At 40.9% G+C, this 16022-nt stretch overlaps 1 pseudogene across 1 annotated transcript; it reads right to left on the bottom strand.

Annotated features, from left to right (window-relative positions):
• On the bottom strand, positions 1 to 15706 carry LOC147795612 (bifunctional glutamate/proline--tRNA ligase-like; annotated as a pseudogene). The gene is made up of 19 exons (XR_015423731.1): positions 15550 to 15706; positions 14052 to 14136; positions 13376 to 13475; positions 12386 to 12545; positions 11321 to 11469; positions 10513 to 10601; positions 9414 to 9540; positions 8883 to 9075; positions 7700 to 7872; positions 6698 to 6931; positions 6299 to 6383; positions 5461 to 5631; positions 4705 to 4841; positions 4297 to 4351; positions 3222 to 3374; positions 2581 to 2693; positions 2121 to 2217; positions 882 to 1025; positions 1 to 251 (listed from the first exon to the last, which is right to left on the bottom strand). The product of XR_015423731.1 is annotated as a bifunctional glutamate/proline--tRNA ligase-like (transcript).
• Positions 15707 to 16022: the final 316 nt, after the last annotated feature.

The raw sequence follows: 16022 nt of genomic DNA, 5'->3' as shown, positions 1-16022 counted from the left end.
TTACTCGTCTTTCTTGACCTCCAGGCCCAGCCTGGTCTGTTTCTTGTCTGCCCCTACTGCTGCTGCCTCCTTGATCTCTTCCTTGGCTTTCTTAGGCTCTGCCCCCTTCTCCTTCTGCTTGTTGGCCACTTTCTATCCCCCTTCTTGTCTGCCTTTTGACCACCCCCAGGGGGCTTGTAGTCACTGCCGGTCAGGGCTTTGTAGTCAGCTTTAAGGCAGAGGAGAGTTTTAACTTCAGCATCTATCGTTTCCTGTCAAAAAAAAGTCCTAGGTTTTTTACACGATTCATTTTCGATTAAAAGACAACTTTTACTTGAAATTAAAAAAATGGTCTAAGAGGTAGTTTTTACCAGATTTGAAAGGCTGGTCCTTATTAGACTTCTCACCTACAAAATTTTAGAGATAACACTTTTTTTCATTTCAGGGGATTAAAGCAATCATCAGCTACAAAATGATAAATCATTCACACTGGGTGGGGGAAATTTTGAAGTTTTTTCAAGCACTTCAATGGTTTTCAGTCCCTTTTATCTCTTTTCTTCATTTTTTTTGCCTTCCCCTTTTTTAAGTTTTTCAAAATTTTTTTGCAAAGGGGGGAGAAATGCTCCCCTGCTCCCTTGCCTCTCCCCTTCGCAATGCCCACAGATGTCTGTCACAAGCCAACACGACTCATCTGTCTGGCATTCATTTCCAGTCTCAGATGCAAGAAACGACAGAAAATATTTTTATTCCACCCTCGATGAGATGCCAGTCTATCTCAGGTTGCTCCCCAGATAATGCTGGCAACCAAGCTTTAACCCTGGGTGGAAAGTGGCAAATGGGAGGGGAATTAACAAAAACATCTATTTATCGGTCCGCCTGAAAAAAAAAAAAAAATTGGTTACCTTAGGTGCTTTGTCTGCCTTTAGTTTCCTGACTGCATCTCCTTGGGCCGTGATTTGACCAATGAGGGCATTCACATTGCCATTTACAGCTGGTCTGTTACCTGGACTCGAAACTGGATTCCCTTGCCTCTTGCTCTTATTATCCTTTGAGATTTAGAAAAAAAGACGGCAGGTGCCCAATCTGTGAAAATGTCATCTAACAAGGAGAGAGATTTTTCCACAACCCATACATCTTAAGCTTCTTAAGTTCAGAATTCCAGCTATAAGTACGAACTGTCACCAAACAGTGATTACAAATATTTCGCTAGAATTCTGAGCAATTGGTGAAAAAAAGGGGTGCTAGATAAGAAAGTGGCTCCAGAAATGTTTGTTAAGCTGAAACTGTCGAAATTATTTTACATTTTCCAGCTGGGATGCTGAAAGTTTTTGATTTTTGTAGGGTACTCTTGGAAATAAACAATTTTCAGAAGATTCTTATTTCTTACGAAATCTTCCAAAATTATTTTTGCCTACATGTAGTTAGGACAAACATAAACGTAATTAAGAGAAAAGGTTACTGTGGAAGTATAAAGACCTGTAACTGACATCACAAAAATTTACGGAGTGGCGTAACTTCAGTTATGCAACATTTATTGCACACACTGCACAACAAATGATTTAGGACATTCATTATGAAACTTAAGCATCACATATGTCCTAAACCTGGGCAAATTACGTTTGGTTACTAATCAAGTTTGCTTAAGGGTAATCATTGCTCAAATTAACAGGGTTCAAACAAGATACGTAAGTAAGTACAGGAATTTATAGAGTTTTCATCAAGAGAATATAGAAGATGAAATATTCTGGGATTTTGTCAATGTGGCATCCAAAATTGTACACTTGGCGACCGGACTTTCAAGCGTGTTACGTACTTTTTAAACCTGGTGGAAGACAAGCGAAACTTGGTGGGCCATCAACCTGCTTTTACAGGGTGGAGAACCCTGCTCCACATACCCAATGTTGAAACCACTCAGTAATGATAGTTTACACCCTATCCGGTTCGTAAGTGTGATCTCACTTCAGTTTAAACCACGCCCAATGCACACGTGCACTGCACATAGTTTTACATGCATTGATCGCCATTTACATGGAACCATGGAACCGGAAGTTAACACAGCTTCAGTGATTGTCCAATGAGAGCCTGCAAATCGTGGCACATTTGCCTTGTGACGAAGTCACTTACGAACCGGATATACTCACCTTAGCCGGCTCCTGTGCTTTACTTGAGCTGGAGGTTGTCTTGTGTCCATCTGGTATATTGAAGAGAACACAAGGGCTGGCCCGTCCACTATGCCGGCTGCATGGGAGAAATCAAGAGCAAAACAATGTGTATTTTAATGAAAGCTACACAAGATTTTGGACAACTTTTACACTATCCTTTTGCTTCAAGTCAAATCAGTTGGCAACTTGAAGTTGGTAAATCTACAGGAGACGACTCTTTCTCTGCCAACATCGATATCCTACGGGGCTGACATACTGCATGCATCCACTTGTTAATGCCCACATTGTGTAGGGTATCAACCGAAAATGCACCAACCCACAGGATCTTTCAGTGGTCGCCATGAGCTCAGCAACAAAGCTGTTAAGTTTTTAAATAGTCTCTCTATATTTCACCAGTAGGTCCACATCTAGTGGAAAAGTGTTAAGCTGGAGTACTTGCCTTGGCTCCTCGTAAGCCTGATCACATATAAAGAATCCCTTGCGTTGAAGCTGAATGATGTCTCCTTTTTTCAACTTGGCAAGTTCTGGGTCGCCAAGCAGCACTGTCTCGGTCTGAAGATCAGGAATAAAGTGGGTTGAATTAAACAGGCATCTCCGTCTTTAATTTGACAACTGCTGACAGAAGTCTACCCAACCACTTTCAAACAAAATGTAACAATGCAAAGTAAGATATTTGTGAAGCTTCAGTAGTCACACATATTAATGTAAAATATGGGAGGTGAAAGTACAAAAGCAGATGCACGGACAACCTCCAAGAGAAGATTTATATTTTTGAAGTCGGAGTATGCCACAGTAAAACTAAATAAAAACATAGTAAATGATGCGAAAATTTTAAAAAAAATGCAAAAACACAAACAAAAATGAACAGCACACACAAACAAGAAAAACTAGGGAAAAAGCACGACAGAAGAAATTAATTATATGCAAAACCATGGTCTTCAAACAAAGCAAAGAAAAAACCCAAAACAAATCAGACAAAAAACCAAAATCAAGATATTTAACATTTTATAATTCAATTATTATTCTCTCTATGATTTCCTTTTTAAAATACCACTTTTTTTTCCAGCCTTTGTAGATTACCTTGGAGTTTCTGTTCACAAAGTTCTTGAAGTCATCGTCTTTACCCAGAATTCCCTTGGTGATGATGTCCTCAAAGCGCACCATAACAGCAGGGATCAAGGGTGCCCTCTCAGTTTCAGCTAGCCAGGTCAGCTTTGTGGTCTTCTTATAGTCCTGCAGTCGTCCACATCAAGAGTGAAATGTCAAGTGACAACTCAAAAACACAGGAGGAATATAGAAACTTACTAATGCCATCCATAAATACCTTTAAAGATGGCATTACCTAAAAAGGACGATTTATCCATTGCTACTGATGGAGAGCCAGTTACGTGGGTGGTTTTAGCAGACGATAAAGGCACAAACTGGTGTCAAACACTGTCCCACTTTCATATGAAATTTTGACTTCTATTTTATTGATTCTATTACCCTCATGCACAACAATCATCACTGTCACATGGGCAATAAAACCAGGGAGTCAGCATTTCACGGTCAGAATTTTACTCCTCACTAGCTCAGCAGCATTCTCCATCAAACTGTGCCGCACGCATTGTGTGTGCCAGTTTCCATTCAAAGAAATTTTTGTGCTGTGCGCACAAGGAACATTTCACAGATAAGGCAAGTGGGGTGTTTCACAACATTCAACTCAACCTGATGAAAAAAATCACTGGGAACATGTGAATTTTCCACTTTGACTTTCCAACGACAAAATGTATGTATGGATGGGAAGAAAAGTGTGAAGGTGTTGGCGCTGAACTAGGATCCTGTTTGGGGCCTGGTGAGGATAATGGACCGCACCTTGGGTTTGGTCCATTACTGTCCAAAGACCCCTATCCAGTTTTCAAGGTACTAGTTCCCCATCAACTTATTATTCCTTAAAAAAAGTTTCCTTAAATTACCCAACATTACAGCAGCACCTCGGACATTTTCTGCATGTTACTTTACTCAAGCTAAAATAATGCAACTGCCCATTATACCAACATTGCACCAATCAGATATATCTGCAAGTTTGCCCTGCAGTTAACCAAGCAAAATCAGACAACCAGATAACGTGGGAGGTGAATCCATATATTAGTGTTTCTTTAATAAACTCAATTACCTGATTTTCCAGATTAAGTCTTGCATCGATGGAAATGACTTTCCCAGAGCTGTCTCTGCAATGGAAATAATGCAATCGTTACATCAAGAATGTTCAAACTGATATGCGACATGATTCGTTTTCACTACTTTGTCACAACTGTAACCACTTAGTGAAATAAAGTTGCTCTTCATCTAGAACTGTTTCTTTACTTTGACAGTCACAACTGGATAGGGGAATTTATTAGCAGAAAATGGCAGAGAGAAGGTTATTTGCATCACCAAAGGAATAAAATGGAACACTTTAAAGATTGTAAATTGTCAATGCATTCGTCTGGTCTTTGTAGAAAGGAAAATCACATAAGAATGGTGCATTGCCTTATTTCCACTCTTACATCCTGTTCTTTTCTCAGTTGACTCTGCTACTTACTTGCTGATTTGGTTGATGATGATGTTGCCCCAGTTGACAAAGGTCACGACCTCGCCTTCCTTGAGGATGGCTGCATCCTCCTGGTCAATCATGACCTTACTGCTGTACCACACTCTCTTCATCCCGACAGACTCGTTCTAGGCGGCAAATGGCATTTCAACAGCATTGTATTACAGCAACAGAAAGAAAATGGTTGGAGAATACCAATGGCTGACTAACATGCACCACAAAGACCTAATGCAGAAAACTATACATTTTGCACCTGCATTTTAACACACAGGGATTAACTAGGTATTACTACATGTATCTGAAAAACAGATGGCGTGTTTTCACACCCTGCCTCGGACCCCCTTAACACAATGTGTACCCAACATCAACATCCTCCTCCCCATGTGTGCATACTTTATAGACAGCCCTCATGTCCACACAGAACATGTACATGTCATATATGGTTTATTTGATCAGTGGTAGAATAAGAAATGATGTCCGAGTACTTCTTCGTATAAGGGAACGTTTCATAAATACAGAAGGCGGTATTTACTGCGGTACCACTGTATTTTTGCGGTACCAGCATTAAGCCCTTTCGGTTAACTAGTGCGGTGTCTCTAAAAAACAGCGGTACCGCAGTAAATACCACCTTCAACAATTATGAAACGCTCCCTAACTGCAACATCTGCAGTACTATTGGGTGTTCCAACGGAGAGCTGACACTGAACAAGACTACTTAGCGGACAGCCAAATCACCCAACCACTCACCTTTGGATGTTTAGCCACTTCTTTGACGTCTTCCACTGCCCCGATCACTGTGATCGGCACGGCCTCGGCTTTCACCACAGCAGAGAACCGGGGAACCTTGGGGTCGATGACCTTGCGATTGAAGCTCCAGAGCTTGTCCCATTCCATCATGACAACGGACCGTGACGAACCCTTGATCAAAACACAAAATTTTGTATCACTTGTGCATGTCCGTACAAAGGGCAGGAACTTCATCCTTGAAGGGGCCAGGCAATTTCTCATTTGAAAAGGGCACTTGTATTAGAAAATCAACTTGTCTGTGGGGATGTTTCAAAGGGCATTGAAGCAAAGACCAGGGGCATCAAAGCAATTGCCCCTGATGACTCCGTGAAGTTCCTGCCCTGTGTACACATCATTAAACCACTCAAGCTACGGCCATTTCCAAATTACTGGACCACAGTAGCATTTGCACTGCACTAAAAATTGTAAAAAGTTACTGAAAGCAAAATTTGTTAACATGCCATTATGGTTATTTTCTGGGGCATCCGCATATCGCTCAAGGCCCATCGAAAGTTCAAACTTTCAGAAGTAGCAAATTTACCTTTTAATCTGACAACAGTAATGTTTTAACATGCAACATGCATGAAAGTTCATGTCATTTTTATAGCAACACAACTTTTTACATGTGACAAATATATATTCCAACTACACGCAGAATGTGCAATTTTCACGGTTAATATGGGGAATGCTGCAAAAAAAGGAAAAAATACTCAACAACAACAATCAATCTCTCTTGTCAGTTGAGATAGAAAAAAAGTGATGGGAAAAATGAAAGTGTGTAATGACACCAACAGCTTACCTGAGCTGCAATGAACAGCTTCAAGCCTTCCACAGTCATTCCTCGCCTCAGCACACCGCGGACTGTGGGGAACCTTGGGTCATCCCTACCGAACAAATAAAAAAAACAAGAAAAATATGAAAAAAAATACCACAAGAAATAAACGATGGTACGATATTTGGCACATCGTGTGCTACATTTATGGTTGAGCTGTCTTGGGACAAATGGGCTCTGTGCAAGAAAAGGCTGTCTGATTTTCACAAAATTTGTGTCAAAGTGACAGCGAGGTATAACTAAAAGAGCTACTGAAGGCTCAGTGAGAAAAAATGCGCTACAATGACATCATACAACCCCCCTCTCTCCCTCCTTTAGGGTTGAAATCAGAGTGCCAAATTTGTGAAGTTGGAGTCGGCCACTCACCATCCATCCACCAGCCCCTGCTGCACAAACCATGTCAGCTTGCGCTTGGACAGCACTGTGTGCTGTAGGTTCAGCCGGCTGTAGGCCCAGATGAACACCTTGCGGAGCCTCAGGTTCTCCAAGAACCAGTTGTACTGTTCGTCCCTGTCGGCATACTCAGTTGTGCGGAGGGCGTGGGTCACACCCTCGACTGAGTCCACAATCGGGCAGGCAAAGTCATAGGTTGGGTAGACCCTGAAAAATCACACAGTACATCTAAGAATCAGAAATTTATTCACTATCCACACCTAACGCAAGAAACTATTAACCCATCAGTCCTTAAGACAACCTCGGCTTTCAGCACAGTGTAGAATTCTGAAAAACAACCATTGGGAGGGAATGACATGGATTCTACCTTAACATAAAATGTAGTTTTCATTTTAAAATGCAATGTATTCCTGGTATGAACAACCATGGATTATTGCAAAACAGAGGAGTTAATTATATTTGTGGTAAGTGCTCACAGAAAGAGTCAACAGGATTTTAATGGATGCAAATATGCCAGTAAATACTGGTTTACACTGCGTCCCTTTAATATCTTTACACATGGTATCAATTTCTATTCATTTCCATACAATAACTTAATTTGAAAGCTAAAATGTATTTCAGATCAACGCTAAAAGGCCCAGTTGTTTATTCCGAAGACCTCATGCTTGTTTTTTTCTGCTAGGAATTTTCTTAAATCCATACCCCGACAAGAATCCAGTTGGCACTGTCCTTTGTGCAACAAATACATTCAGGAAGCATCAAACTCACAGTGAAGGAACAGTGCTAGACTCCACCTTCCTCAAACTCAGCAAGATACTCATAAATGAATAGATTTTGAAGGATGCTGAAAACTATGGATTAATCCTTCAAATTCAATTGACGGAGCTAAAGATCCTACATATTCTTTAAAAAAAATTGTTTCACCCAGTTGATTCTCATTTGATGGCTAAGGCAAGTTTTCCTTGAATCACTCACTTGTACTTGGTCCCTGTCTTGACATGTGGCTCATCCTTACATCTGAAGAGGGTGGGGTCTCGCATGCATCCGTTGTTAGGACTGCATGTCAATCTTGGCTCTCAGGCAACAGGTCCTGCCGAAGGTAGTGGCTTTCTTCATCTCCTCCCACATTTGGAGGTTCTTCTCCACGGCTGAACAAACAAGAAAGCATCAGCCGTTCAAAGGAACAGGTTTGCACATGAGTGACAGGATCCACTTACATTGGAATAAAATCATTACAGGTTGAATAATCTAGTCCATTATTTAAAAAGGCAAGGACATTTGAGGACAAAGCATCCCTGTGAGTCAGCGTGTGGCTGTGTTGATAGGGCAGACCTCACGCACCCACAATGCTGCACCTGGCCATGTGCTGTCTGAATACCAAAGTGGCTCATTGGTGGTTTTCAAGAAATGCAGTTATTGCTCTGTGACGCATTCTCTTTGCAGCAAGGCAATAATTAAATTGGTCATTTAACCACCCTTGACCATACTTGTAGCATAGGCCAGATTCAAAATGCGTTTTGTCTTTGGTGTTAAAATGGAATGTCAAGGCAGCACAGAAATGCTGCAGATTAACACCAAAGTTGAATTTTGTAAACTGAAAAGCCCAAGGGTCCAGCTTTGAATTTAAGGGGGGGTCACAGAAGGGAAATATGGTTTAGCTGTAAGGAAAATGTGAGTCTGCAACCACTGCCAAAGCAATGCCATGTCCCAGCTAACTGGCTGTGGCTGGTTGTTATACAACAAAAACATTTCTGTAGCCATTAGCCAGTAGCTCCCTCAGGCAAGTGTGTCCTTTCTAGCCACAGCCATAAGTTTGAAACAAGGTCTAGTTCTTTTTACTAGCCTGTTGAATTAGGATTCTTCAGTGTGCCTTCAATGGATCAAGCACAGAGCCAATCTAAATACATAAATTCCGCCTCCCCTAAAGCTCCAGAGGTTTTGAACCCATTTACGGTTGAAACCCAAATGAAAATATGGAAAACTGCAGCCACCAATTAAAAAACGGAATGCCTCTGTGGTGAGGAACAGTGCTACTCTGATTTGGGGGTCTTGATCATACAAGTACATGTAGAAACCCATAAACTTAATACCCAATGCCTAACATGGAGATGAACAAGACTTCTGGGAAAACTCCAAATGCTCTATCTGTCCGACTCACAGTTCAGCCTGTTCTTGGACTCGATCCTCTGCTCTCGCTCTTTCTTCATCTGCTCGGCCTCTGTGTCGTCGGCGTACGCCTTCCCTTCCTTTAAGAGCCCATCGGCATACTGGATGATCAGGTCAAAGTGGTCCGAGGTGTGGGAGAAATGGTCGTACTTGATGCCCAGCATGGCAACGTCCTGCAAAATCACCTGGGTGAAGAACACTAATGTATTAATTTGATTGGAGTACCATACGTTGCACCATTGTCAGCTTTACCAGTTGATCCATTTCTCACTCACAGATCAACCCAGCGACGGCAATTAGAAGTGACTGCCGAGGCTCTACAGCACTTTGACTGCGCACAACTCATGCATGTATGTCCTGTGCTCTGTCAAACAAGCAAAGGATCTTAAAATGCCGCTGGGGCAGATGTTTGACTGTTAAAGACGGCCACCGCTTTTTCTTAAAAAAAAAAAAAAAAACGAACAAATTCATAATCTCTTCCACAACTCACAGCATGAATAAAATCTTTTCCACAAGAACTTACTTTCTCAAATTCCTTATCTTCCTTCGCTGGGTTGGTGTCGTCGAAGCGCATGATCAACCTTCCCTTGAAGTGTTCCTGATAATACTGATTGAGCAGGGCGGCCTTGGCATGGCCTATATGCAGGTATCTTTATGATCACCAAAGAAAATCAAAGACTTCCTCTGAATCTGCCAGTGATTTTAATCCCTCATGCTCGTGCCCAGAATTCAAGGTCTTGGTTTTTGGTAAGATCAAGGCACGGCAAAGTGATTGATCATCTCAAGATTAGGTTAAACAAGGTAATTTGGGAGTTTTGAAATTGTTGAACATTAAAATACTGAGGTTAACTACTTCAAAACTGACTTGAAATACCAGTTAGTGTATAGAAATCATTGCTGTTAAGGTCAGAACTGTGGAATGTACATTAGTTGGGGGCTAAAATTTTGCAGTGTTGAAGGAAATTCTAACTTCTTATTAGTCCATTACAATTTCAGCAGTCCTAAATAAACACCACAACCTTCCCAGTTTATCCTCTTGGAATGTGGTAGGTTCCTGCATCATCCTCATTTCATCAGTGACAATTACAGTTTTTCTGACAACCTTGACACCTCGTTTGGGGATGGTACATCTATAGCACACCTGAATGAACATCTCACATACTTTCCGTCCACATATTCCTCACTCTCCAGCTTCTGAAATTTAGTACAGTACGTCACAATTCCAAGCACTGCTATACCAAACAGTCAGGTATGGGCAATTTCAGAAATTCAAATTAGGGATCCATTTTTTTGTGTTGTGTGTGTCCCTGTCACATCTGGCATATAGTTTTGTAAGTTCAGAACATATTTTCTAATTTCCAAGAGTTTCCATTTCCATGAATTAATGCGAATTAACTTCCAAACAAATAGTAATAGTTTGAAATCAATTCCAGTGGTTTTTCCATGTCAAATAACAAAGGTCAGATGTAACAGAGAACAAATATGTCACACCTTTGGACCCCTAATTTCTGGAATTACCCAAACACCAAACATGCCACATGGTTCCCAGATTTTCTGTACACTTTTTAAATTAAAAAAAATGAGAATGCAGGGAATATCTGGTTCTTTACAGAGTTACTCACCCACTGGCTTCGGGTGGGAATCGAACCACTACCTTGCCCTCCTCAGCCCCTGGCAAGTCAAAGAAGCCTCCCACATCTGCCTGCTTCCCCTGGTAACAAAAGTTGCAGTTAAGACAAGAAAACGCTTGCATCAATTACATGATAATGTATTTTAAACATATCCTCAGGTTAACAGTCCAATTGTAACCCTAAAAGTGCAGGTGGGGAGGGGGAGACAAAATAATTATAATAAATAATAATAGTCAGTTCTCATATAGCGCATATTACTAAATGTCTCTATGTGCTTATTAACTGCCCATCCCCTTCGACATTCTTGTGGTATTGTCACAGTAAAGTTTTTCCTGTGCCAAGCCTTTTGGAGTTTTTCAGTGATGTCTTAAGATCATTATGAAAGTAGGGCATGTACCTGTAACCTTCTCACAAAGTACCCATTTTTACAAGACAGTTGAGCCAAAAATGTATACTTTTGACATGCTTAATGTACATGGGCCGACTAGCATTTGAAGCCATTAACTTTAAATGACCCTAACAACAAAATACTAGGTCAGACTGAATTAAAATTTCACAGATGTACTTATTATGAGTATCTTCACATGCATGCCCAATTTCACATAGATCGTATGTAGGACAGCTAAGTTCTTGGATTATGTCCCCCCTCCCTGTGACATGGTTGGAAAAAGTAGTTTTCATTACTTGGAGCCTGATGCTTCTTAAAGTTTCACACATGAAGAATGAGCCACTGGGTTACTGGCACAAGGCAGGCTAATGTACATGTACAAGTACCAACGGACTATCCTATTCAACCTACTGCCTTGTCCTGATTATTGGCTGGGCCAGCACTGGGAAGACCACTGCTGACTTTCTTGACTTGACTCTGGGCTGAAAGGAGCTTGTACCAACGGGTCACGTTGGTCGGACCCTGGCCTTTGGTCAGCATGCCAGTCCATGTTGAGCTTCCTGCAAAAAAAGACACCATTTACCAGGCTTGAGAGATTCAGTGAATTTGAACTTCCGCTCAACTGAGTACACAACATGGCTTCACACTGTGTACGTTGTATGTGACACCAACACTCCTAAATTGCTCTAAATTCATCTATTTGTAGGATTTGAAGGTTAACAAAGGCAAGGCAATCCCACTGTAAGGATTAATGTTCTTGGCAGTTAATCTAAACCATCTCTTCTGGAATTTTGCAACGTTAAGCAAGGTTAAATCTTGAAACTTTTATCTTACAGGGGCTCGGCACCCTTTGAATATTACAGTACTATGAATAATGTCTGCCGTTAGTCTACGTATACATGTAATTCAAAAAATTTGAATGATTCAGGACTTTTCTTCTTCCCTCCAGTCAAAAGTGTCTAAGAACATCTAATAGAAGTTACAGTGTATTAATATGAATACAATTGAAATAGATTAATAGAAATACAAACAAAAAAACTACTAAAATTTTACGTATTTTAAAAGACTGAGACTACAAGGTTCAGTTAAATGTGCATGAAATTAGGCCAAATCAGGCAGTAAAGACACATGTATCTCGTCACAAGTTATTTCCAACCCTTTGCACCAAGCGAACAATACAGGTGAAGCCAAGTAATTCAAATTGGGAAGGGCCATTTTATTCTTCAAAAGATAGTCCGTGTCAGTCATCAAGAGGCTGAATGCAGATAACATCCAGAAAGAGGAAACTTGGTACAAAATTTTTTTCTTCAATTAATAATGCTGAAGCAGAGTTGGAATGGTTGTTTCACGCAACCATTTTTCATCTAGCATATGCTTTTTATAATGTAAGTGTTGAATTCTCAAAGCCTAATACTTGAAGGTTCAGAATTTTCAGACCAGTCTTTGACTCAATCTTTCCTAGACAGAACGTCTCACCTCTGAGCGTTCCCCAGACAGCCAGGTCAGCTATGGAGAGGCTCTTCCCGACCAGGTAGGTGCGAGGACCCAGAGTCCTGTCCAGGTGGCGTATGGCTTCGGGGGAATTCCCCACCGCTTGACTAACGCGGCTGCTGCTGAAGTCCAGCCAATGGTCAACCTTTGAAGTGATAACAGTGCAGTGTTTTATAACAAAAGTACTTCATTACTACATGGGCAGATCCACAACCAAAGTTTCAAACGGAACCAAGAGTGTTTCTTCTTTGAGGTGGGGGAAGGGCCAAAGAATTCCAAGTTTTCATGTACATGTAATCTTTTACGGCCGTTTCAAAGTGAAGGCTACACTTTTTTTACACACTGTTTGAAGAATAGAAAATGACAGAGATCAAAAAATAGGTGTGCTCTCCTTAATGTTAAAAAAAATTTTTTTTTTGCTCTTTTTTGGTCCCCTACTACAATCTACCTTTGCATTACTAGTCCTGTTCCTCGGGCACATAAGCTACTCCAGAACAATAGGATGACAGGATTACTAATTTTAATTTTAAAAAATTACAAATTAAATTACAAACAACAAGCATTATAAAAGGGAAATGCTAGTCAGAAGTATGTTCTTGAGGGTTTTAATACCAAACACCCCCAAGCCTGTTCTATGTAGATGTATGCAAGCGCCAGCATGCAAGTTTACCTGTAGCAAAACCACAGAACAAATCTTGTTCTAAATTGGTTTAAATCTTGATTGCATTGTGAAAAAAGGGCATAAATTTTGGACAGTAAAATGGTACTTATTTTTTATTCAGTTTTAAGACCAGCCATAACCACTCTTTGGTTTTGATCCACTTACAGTCCTTCACGCTGACTTGAATTTCCTACAAGCTCAGGAATGTTCAAACAAATGAATGTTGAGAAAACTGCTATGAAGGAAACACTGCATTATGCACACAAAAAGACTCACTACCTTTTGTAAACCTTTTTGGTATCATCTCTTCATACCTCAGTTGCTTCCAGAGGATTACTTCCATACAGTCCAGCGGTAGGAACCAGCCGAGCCAAGTACCGGCAGATGGCCTCAGAGTTGGTACATGTCAGATCCCTGCAGGGGAAATAAATAAAAGCTTTGCATCTGTTTTGGGATGGAACAGCACCAGTAGGAGGCACATGCATAGAGCAGATTTTGTTCCCCCAACTCTCTTCATAATTGCTCCGAACACTTTTGTTGACTGTTAACTTGGAAAACAGCCTCTCCACAGCATTCTCTTGGTGGTGCACTGTACTGTGAATTGCCTGTGCCAGGGTCCCGAAACAGCACAACGTAAAGCCTTTTTTATTCATTTAATCCTTGACAGGGTTACCAAAGTGACAAAAGTGTCAAAGTGCCTGCTCCCAGTTTCAATAATCCCTAAAATCTCTAGGACCCAAAAAACCAGCTTAAAAGTCTCATCTAGTGGAATAACACTGCTCCTGTTGATGCACTCAATCCAACAAGGTTCCACAGACCAGTCTATCTGTTGAGTTTTAATACATCTAACAGGGTTAGGTTTAAAACAGAATTTATCAGCTAGAAAACAGCATCTGTAATGTTCAGACACTACCAAGCTCAAATATTCCCTCATCATACAGCACCATATAAGACTAACGACAAGCAAATTGCTTGTGAAAAGTCACTTACTCCGACACCTTGAGACTGGTGGTCTTGCCCCACTCGATGCTGACATTCACCTCACCACTGATGTACTCTGCAGTTACAAGTGCAGCTGTTTCATAATTAAAAAAATGACACTTGGTCCATGACTAGATGGAACTGGGAAACCTGACTTGAAAAATGCATGAGGTCAAGTAGGGATTATCGAGATTGGTTGGAATTGGAACACCTCGCTTGAATAATTAATAAGGTCAGATTCTTTGTCCCCCGTCCCCATCTTCACCTCTAATGGTTTTCCTTGAAAATCTGAAAGTGAAATTTCCTTGAGGCTTGACTATCTATTCTCAACACATATTTTCAAAACCAGCCATGAAACTAGAGAACCATCAGATCACTAGTGAAAACTGATGAAGATTTCCAAGTCTGGCATATCAGCTTCAAAGCTATATCTGGACTATTGTCCTAGATTAAAATGACATCTTAATTGTGAAAACAGGTAACTCCATGTAAGGAAGCAACACCAAACTGCGTGTAGATTAATACATAACTGATTCTCTCATGAAATCTTTGCCTGAGTCAGTTGTTTTTGTTTTGTCCAATTTCTGCCGGGGGGGGCAGTAGAACCAACGTCATATAGAAGATAAATTTGTCAACAATAGTCAGGTTTCCAAGAAGTACACTAGGCTAGGTATTTGGTTCATACATGTATTTTTGTGACCAGTTTAACAATTTTGATCTCTTGCGACCATCCTACAGACATATTATTTATATATCATGTATATCACATGCATATGTTGAGCATGATCACTCTGTGCAATTGGTCCATTCTGCATGAACATGATGACATCTCAGACTTAACTTCCCTTTTGAAACAACATTTGCACAACCATGAATCAGAATGAAAGGGCCACAGTCTGATGGTGGTATTATCAACTAATACTAGGCCTGATGCTCTTAGACCAATGGATGGCAAAAAATTGCACTAACCGATGGATCGGGGAAAGAGCTCCATATAACTTAAGGATTATCATTCCCTACTCTACAGTGACCTACATGTACCATGTCTACTAGTACTACCATGACTACCATCAGAGAGTAAAAATATGTCCAGAAAAGTTCAATTTAGGAGAGTGGGAGTGGGGCGGATGTTGGATCTCACAGTTCTGGAGGTAGGCACACTCATCATGGTCGGGGGGTGGAAAATAATAAGTCTTTTACTTTGAAAACAGAATTTTTTTTGACTAGTCTCAAACACCGTCAAAGCCTGGGTTTGTGCATGGGGCGTCGAATGGCGTATGTGGAACTCTTTCCCAGATCGCGCCAAACATTTAAGCTTGGCCTACATCAACTAGATAACAGATAGGTCATAATGAACACTGGTGAACATGAAGCTCAAGCCTGTCTGCCGGTCGAGTAGAAACCCAGCTGGCGACACACGTGTTCCACCGTCATGTTGGCCTGCTACGTGGCATTCTGTTCCACATTGAAGATGCCTACATCAGATTCTGTAGGAACAAATACTTACCGATCGCGGGATTTTCGGAACTAACGCAAAGTGTCACCGCCATTTGGGCCTTTTTCCTCAGAGAACGTGTCTTCGCTAAAACGGATCAATCTTTGACAGCAAAATTAACATCTACATGGACACATGTAGCCTCCGATGAATAAGCCACATGTGTACGTGTATGCCCTTCGCCTACAATAGCGCCCTCTATTGAAGAAAAACTTGCTGAGCAATCATGGTGCAACATAATGGTTGTATGCATACGTGTACAGTTTGTGAACTTTGTTGCCCGAAAGGTTGCTGGAGTTGCATCATTTTACCCTGGTGTACAGTACGTGTTTACACTGGTGCATGGATCACTGTTCCATGTTTGATTGGGGTCTAGAAAATTTCACAACAGCGTACAGCCTAATGCCCATTTTTGGCTGCCTATTTTTTTTAGAAAAGGATACTAGAGAAGTCATCCAAAGATTAAAATCAATTACTGGTCTGAG

Source organism: Acanthaster planci, unplaced genomic scaffold (genome assembly GCF_054643075.1).
Source record: "Acanthaster planci isolate LZ-2023a unplaced genomic scaffold, COTS_SCS Contig2, whole genome shotgun sequence".
Lineage (NCBI taxonomy): Eukaryota > Metazoa > Echinodermata > Asteroidea > Valvatida > Acanthasteridae > Acanthaster > Acanthaster planci.
The sequence above is the reverse complement of the archived record's forward strand: the minus strand, read 5'-3'. Positions and strand labels throughout refer to the sequence as shown.